Source organism: Osmia lignaria, unplaced genomic scaffold (genome assembly GCF_051020975.1).
Source record: "Osmia lignaria lignaria isolate PbOS001 unplaced genomic scaffold, iyOsmLign1 scaffold0001, whole genome shotgun sequence".
NCBI lineage: Eukaryota > Metazoa > Arthropoda > Insecta > Hymenoptera > Megachilidae > Osmia > Osmia lignaria.
In genome coordinates, this window is record NW_027478158.1 from 11,083,724 (window position 1) to 11,091,592 (window position 7,869).

Consider the following 7,869-nt stretch of genomic DNA (forward strand, 5'->3'; position numbering starts at 1 on the left):
ATTTGCAGATTTATCTCAAGGGAAGGGGCCTGACGGACATATTTCGAGATATTTCTTCTTCTTGTTGTTCTACCTCTGCACAGCTAAGCTGGAAGTGGCATTTGCAGCTCGCAATAGTGCAGAGTTATCTCAAAGAAAGGGGCCACGGTGTTTCTGTATCTCTATTATGTTGGTGCGGCTTCGGAACTTTTAAATATCTTGATATATCTCGAGAACTACGCATCTGATCAAAAAATATCATAGAACATAAAAAGTAGGAAACTTAATTCTCTACAAATAAGGTCTCTTAACATTTTGCCATAGCTCGCTTCGTTTCCGAGATATTTGCAGATTTATCTCAACGGAAGGGTCCTGACGGACAAACTTCGAGATATTTCTTCTTCTTGTTGTACTTCTTCTGCACAGCTAAGCTGGAAGTGGCATTTGCGGCTCGCACTAGTGCAGAGTTATCTCAAAGAAAGGGGCCACGGTGTTTCTATATCTCTATTATGTTGGTGCGGCTTCGGAACTTTTAAATATCTCGATATATCTCGAAAACTACGCTTCTGATCAAAAAATATCATAGAACATAAAAAGTAGGAAACTTAATTCTCTACAAAAAAGGTCTCTTAACATTTTGCCATAGCTCGCTTCGTTTCCGAGATATTTGCAGATTTATCTCAAGGGAAGGGGCCTGACGGACATATTTCGAGATATTTCTTCTTTTTGTTGTTCTTCTTCTGCACAGCTAAGCTGGAAGTGGCATTTGCAGCTCGCAATAGTGCAGAGTTATCTCAAAGAAAGGGGCCACGGTGTTTCTGTATCTCTATTATGTTGGTGCGGCTTCGGAACTTTTAAATATCTTGATATATCTCGAGAACTACGCATCTGATCAAAAAATATCATAGAACATAAAAAGTAGGAAACTTAATTCTCTACAAAAAAGGTCTCTTAACATTTTGCCATAGCTCGCTTCGTTTCCGAGATATTTGCAGATTTATCTCAAGGGAAGGGGCCTAACGGACATATTTCGAGATATATCTTCTTCTTGTTGTTCTTCTTCTGCACAGCTAAACTGGAAGTGGCATTTCCAGTTCGCAATAGTGCAGAGTTATCTCAAAGAGAGGGGCCACGGTGTTTCTGTATCTCTATTATGTTGGTGCGGCTTCGGAACTTTTAAATATCTCGATATATCTCGAAAACTACGCTCCTGATCAAAAAATATCATAGAAGATAAAAAGTAGGAAACTTAATTCTCTACAAAAAAGGGCTCTTAACATTTTGCCATAGCTCGCTTCGTTTCCGAGATATTTGCACATTTATCTCAAGGGAAGGGGCCTAACGGACATATTTCGAGATATTTCTTCTTCTTGTTGTTCTTCTTCTGCACAGCTAAGCTGGAAGTGGCATTTGCGGCTCGGACTAGTGCAGAGTTATCTCAAAGAAAGGGGCCACGGTGTTTCTGTATCTCTATTATGTTGGTGCGGCTTCGGAACTTTTAAATATCTCGATATATCTCGAAAACTACGCTTCTGATCAAAAAATATCATAGAACATAAATTGTAGGAAACATAATTCTCTACAAAAAACCTCTCTTAACATTTTGCCATAGCTCGCTTCGTTTCCGAGATATTTGCAGATTCAGCTCAAAGGAACGGGCCTGACGGACATATTTCGAGATATTTCTTCTTCTTGTTGTTCTTCTTCTGCACAGCTAAACTGGAAGTGGCATTTCCAGCTCGCAATAGTGCAGAGTTATCTCAAAGAAAGGGGCCACGGTGTTTCTGTATCTCTATTATGTTGGTGCGGCTTCGGAACTTTTAAATATCTTGATATATCTCGAGAACTACGCATCTGATCAAAAAATATCATAGAACATAAAAAGTAGGAAACTTAATTCTCTACAAAAAAGGTCTCTTAACATTTTGCCATAGCTCGCTTTGTTTCCGAAATATTTGCAGATTTATCTCAAGGGAAGGGGCCTGACGGACATATTTCGAGATATTTCTTCTTCTTGTTGTTCTTCTTCTGCACAGCTAAGCTGGAAGTGGCATTTGCAGCTCGCAATAGTGCAGAGTTATCTCAAAGAAGGGGGCCACGGTGTTTCTGTATCTCTATTATGTTGGTGCGGCTTCGGAACTTTTAAATATCTTGATATATCTCGAGAACTACGCATCTGATCAAAAAATATCATAGAACATAAAAAGTAGGAAACTTAATTCTCTACCGAAAAGGTCTCTTAACATTTTGCCATAGCCCGCTTCATTTCCGAGATATTTGCAGATTTATCTCAAGGGAAGGGGCCTAACGGACATATTTCGAGATATTTCTTCTTCTTGTTGTTCTTCTTCTGCACAGCGAAGCTGGAAGTGGCATTTGCAGCTCGCAATAGTGCAGAGTTATCTCAAAGAAAGGGGCCACGGTGTTTCTGTATCTCTATTATGTTGGTGCGGCTTCGGAACTTTCAAATATCTTGATATATCTCGAGAACTACGCATCTGATCAAAAAATATCAGAGAACATAAATAGTAGGAAACTTAATTCTCTACAAAAAAGGTCTCTCAACATTTTGCCATAGCTCGCTTCGTTTCCGAGATATTTGCACATTTATCTCAAGGGAAGGGGCCTAACGGACATATTTCGAGATATTTCTTCTTCTTGTTGTTCTTCTTCTGCACAGCTAAGCTGGAAGTGGCATTTGCGGCTCGGACTAGTGCAGAGTTATCTCAAAGAAAGGGGCCACGGTGTTTCTGTATCTCTATTATGTTGGTGCGGCTTCGGAACTTTTAAATATCTCAATATATCTCGAAAACTACGCTTCTGATCAAAAAATATCATAGAACATAAATTGTAGGAAACATAATTCTCTACAAAAAACGTCTCTTAACATTTTGCCATAGCTCGCTTCGTTTCCGAGATATTTGCAGATTCAGCTCAAAGGAACGGGCCTGACGGACATATTTCGAGATATTTCTTCTTCTTGTTGTTCTTCTTCTGCACAGCTAAACTGGAAGTGGCATTTCCAGCTCGCAATAGTGCAGAGTTATCTCAAAGAAAGGGGCCACGGTGTTTCTGTATATCTATTATGTTAGTGCGGCTTCGGAACTTTTAAATATCTCGATATATCTCGAAAACTACGCTTCTGATCAAAAAATATCATAGAACATAAATTGTAGGAAACATAATTCTCTACAAAAAAAGTCTCTTAACATTTTGCCATAGCTCGCTTCGTTTCCGAGATATTTGCACATTTATCTCAAGGGAAGGGGCCTAACGGACATATTTCGAGATATTTCTTCTTCTTGTTGTTCTTCTTCTGCACAGCTAAGCTGGAAGTGGCATTTGCGGCTCGGACTAGTGCAGAGTTATCTCAAAGAAAGGGGCCACGGTGTTTCTGTATCTCTATTATGTTGGTGCGGCTTCGGAACTTTTAAATATCTCAATATATCTCGAAAACTACGCTTCTGATCAAAAAATATCATAGAACATAAATTGTAGGAAACATAATTCTCTACAAAAAACGTCTCTTAACATTTTGCCATAGCTCGCTTCGTTTCCGAGATATTTGCAGATTCAGCTCAAAGGAACGGGCCTGACGGACATATTTCGAGATATTTCTTCTTCTTGTTGTTCTTCTTCTGCACAGCTAAACTGGAAGTGGCATTTCCAGCTCGCAATAGTGCAGAGTTATCTCAAAGAAAGGGGCCACGGTGTTTCTGTATCTCTATTATGTTGGTGCGGCTTCGGAACTTTTAAATATCTTGATATATCTCGAGAACTACGCATCTGATCAAAAAATATCATAGAACATAAAAAGTAGGAAACTTAATTCTCTACAGAAAAGGTCTCTTAACATTTTGCCATAGCCCGCTTCATTTCCGAGATATTTGCAGATTTATCTCAAGGGAAGGGGCCTAACGGACATATTTCGAGATATTTCTTCTTCTTGTTGTTCTTCTTCTGCACAGCGAAGCTGGAAGTGGCATTTGCAGCTCGCAATAGTGCAGAGTTATCTCAAAGAAAGGGGCCACGGTGTTTCTGTATCTCTATTATGTTGGTGCGGCTTCGGAACTTTTAAATATCTTGATATATCTCGAGAACTACGCATCTGATCAAAAAATATCATAGAACATAAATAGTAGGAAACTTAATTCTCTACAAAAAAGGTCTCTCAACATTTTGCCATAGCTCGCTTCGTTTCCGAGATATTTGCACATTTATCTCAAGGGAAGGGGCCTAACGGACATATTTCGAGATATTTCTTCTTCTTGTTGTTCTTCTTCTGCACAGCTAAGCTGGAAGTGGCATTTGCGGCTCGGACTAGTGCAGAGTTATCTCAAAGAAAGGGGCCACGGTGTTTCTGTATCTCTATTATGTTGGTGCGGCTTCGGAACTTTTAAATATCTCAATATATCTCGAAAACTACGCTTCTGATCAAAAAATATCATAGAACATAAATTGTAGGAAACATAATTCTCTACAAAAAACGTCTCTTAACATTTTGCCATAGCTCGCTTCGTTTCCGAGATATTTGCAGATTCAGCTCAAAGGAACGGGCCTGACGGACATATTTCGAGATATTTCTTCTTCTTGTTGTTCTTCTTCTGCACAGCTAAACTGGAAGTGGCATTTCCAGCTCGCAATAGTGCAGAGTTATCTCAAAGAAAGGGGCCACGGTGTTTCTGTATCTCTATTATGTTGGTGCGGCTTCGGAAGTTTTAAATATCTTGATATATCTCGAGAACTACGCATCTGATCAAAAAATATCATAGAACATAAAAAGTAGGAAACTTAATTCTCTACAAAAAAGGTCTCTTAACATTTTGCCATAGCTCGCTTTGTTTCCGAAATATTTGCAGATTTATCTCAAGGGAAGGGGCCTGACGGACATATTTCGAGATATTTCTTCTTCTTGTTGTTCTTCTTCTGCACAGCTAAGCTGGAAGTGGCATTTGCAGCTCGCAATAGTGCAGAGTTATCTCAAAGAAGGGGGCCACGGTGTTTCTGTATCTCTATTATGTTGGTGCGGCTTCGGAACTTTTAAATATCTTGATATATCTCGAGAACTACGCATCTGATCAAAAAATATCATAGAACATAAAAAGTAGGAAACTTAATTCTCTACAGAAAAGGTCTCTTAACATTTTGCCATAGCCCGCTTCATTTCCGAGATATTTGCAGATTTATCTCAAGGGAAGGGGCCTAACGGACATATTTCGAGATATTTCTTCTTCTTGTTGTTCTTCTTCTGCACAGCGAAGCTGGAAGTGGCATTTGCAGCTCGCAATAGTGCAGAGTTATCTCAAAGAAAGGGGCCACGGTGTTTCTGTATCTCTATTATGTTGGTGCGGCTTCGGAACTTTTAAATATCTTGATATATCTCGAGAACTACGCATCTGATCAAAAAATATCATAGAACATAAATAGTAGGAAACTTAATTCTCTACAAAAAAGGTCTCTCAACATTTTGCCATAGCTCGCTTCGTTTCCGAGATATTTGCACATTTATCTCAAGGGAAGGGGCCTAACGGACATATTTCGAGATATTTCTTCTTCTTGTTGTTCTTCTTCTGCACAGCTAAGCTGGAAGTGGCATTTGCGGCTCGGACTAGTGCAGAGTTATCTCAAAGAAAGGGGCCACGGTGTTTCTGTATCTCTATTATGTTGGTGCGGCTTCGGAACTTTTAAATATCTCAATATATCTCGAAAACTACGCTTCTGATCAAAAAATATCATAGAACATAAATTGTAGGAAACATAATTCTCTACAAAAAACGTCTCTTAACATTTTGCCATAGCTCGCTTCGTTTCCGAGATATTTGCAGATTCAGCTCAAAGGAACGGGCCTGACGGACATATTTCGAGATATTTCTTCTTCTTGTTGTTCTTCTTCTGCACAGCTAAACTGGAAGTGGCATTTCCAGCTCGCAATAGTGCAGAGTTATCTCAAAGAAAGGGGCCACGGTGTTTCTGTATCTCTATTATGTTAGTGCGGCTTCGGAACTTTTAAATATCTCGATATATCTCGAAAACTACGCTTCTGATCAAAAAATATCATAGAACATAAATTGTAGGAAACATAATTCTCTACAAAAAAAGTCTCTTAACATTTTGCCATAGCTCGCTTCGTTTCCGAGATATTTGCAGATATATCTCAAGGGAAGGGGCCTGACGGACATATTTCGAGATATTTCTTCTTCTTGTTGTTCTTCTTCTGCACAGCTAAGCTGGAAGTGGCATTTACAGCTCGCAATAGTGCAGAGTTATCTCAAAGAAAGGGGCCACGGTGTTTCTGTATCTCTATTATGTTGGTGCGGCTTCGGAACTTTTGAATATCTTGATATATCTCGAGAACTACGCATCTGATCAAAAAATATCATAGAACATAAAAAGTAGGAAACTTAATTCTCTACGAAAAAGGTCTCTTAACATTTTGCCATAGCTCGCTTTGTTTCCGAGATATTTGCAGATTTATCTCAAGGGAAGGGGCCTGACGGACATATTTCGAGATATTTCTTCTTCTTGTTGTTCTTCTTCTGCACAGCTAAGCTGGAAGTGGCATTTGCAGCTCGCAATAGTGCAGAGTTATCTCAAAGAAGGGGGCCACGGTGTTTCTGTATCTCTATTATGTTGGTGCGGCTTCGGAACTTTTAAATATCTTGATATATCTCGAGAACTACGCATCTGATCAAAAAATATCATAGAACATAAAAAGTAGGAAACTTAATTCTCTACAGAAAAGGTCTCTTAACATTTTGCCATAGCCCGCTTCATTTCCGAGATATTTGCAGATTTATCTCAAGGGAAGGGGCCTAACGGACATATTTCGAGATATTTCTTCTTCTTGTTGTTCTTCTTCTGCACAGCTAAGCTGGAAGTGGCATTTGCGGCTCGGACTAGTGCAGAGTTATCTCAAAGAAAGGGGCCACGGTGTTTCTGTATCTCTATTATGTTGGTGCGGCTTCGGAACTTTTAAATATCTTGATATATCTCGAGAACTACGCATCTGATCAAAAAATATCATAGAACATAAAAAGTAGGAAACTTAATTCTCTACAAAAAAGGTCTCTTAACATTTTGCCATAGCTCGCTTCGTTTCCGAGATATTTGCAGATTTATCTCAAGGGAAGGGGCCTGACGGACATATTTCGAGATATTTCTTCTTCTTGTTGTTCTTCTTCTGCACAGCTAAGCTGAAAGTGGCATTTACAGCTCGCAATAGTGCAGAGTTATCTCAAAGAAAGGGGCCACGGTGTTTCTGTATCTCTATTATGTTGGTGCGGCTTCGGAACTTTTAAATATCTTGATATATCTCGAGAACTACGCATCTGATCAAAAAATATCATAGAACATAAAAAGTAGGAAACTTAATTCTCTACAAAAAAGGTCTCTTAACATTTTGCCATAGCTCGCTTCGTTTCCGAGATATTTGCAGATGTATCTCAAGGGAAGGGGCCTGACGGACATATTTCGAGATATCTCTTCTTCTTGTTGTTCTTCTTCTGCACAGCTAAGCTGGAAGTGGCATTTGCGGCTCGCACTAGTGCAGAGTTATCTCAAAGAAAGGGGCCACGGTGTTTCTGTATCTCTATTATGTTGGTGCGGCTTCGGAACTTTTAAATATCTCGATATATCTCGAAAACTACGCTTCTGATCAAAAAATATCATAGAACATAAATTGTAGGAAACATAATTCTCTACAAAAAAGGTCTCTTAACATTTTGCCATAGCTCGCTTCGTTTCCGAGATATTTGCAGATATATCTCAAGGGAAGGGGCCTGACGGACATATTTCGAGATATTTCTTATTCTTGTTGTTCTTCTTCTGCACAGCTAAGCTGGAAGTGGCATTTACAGCTCGCAATAGTGCAGAGTTATCTCAAAGAAAGGG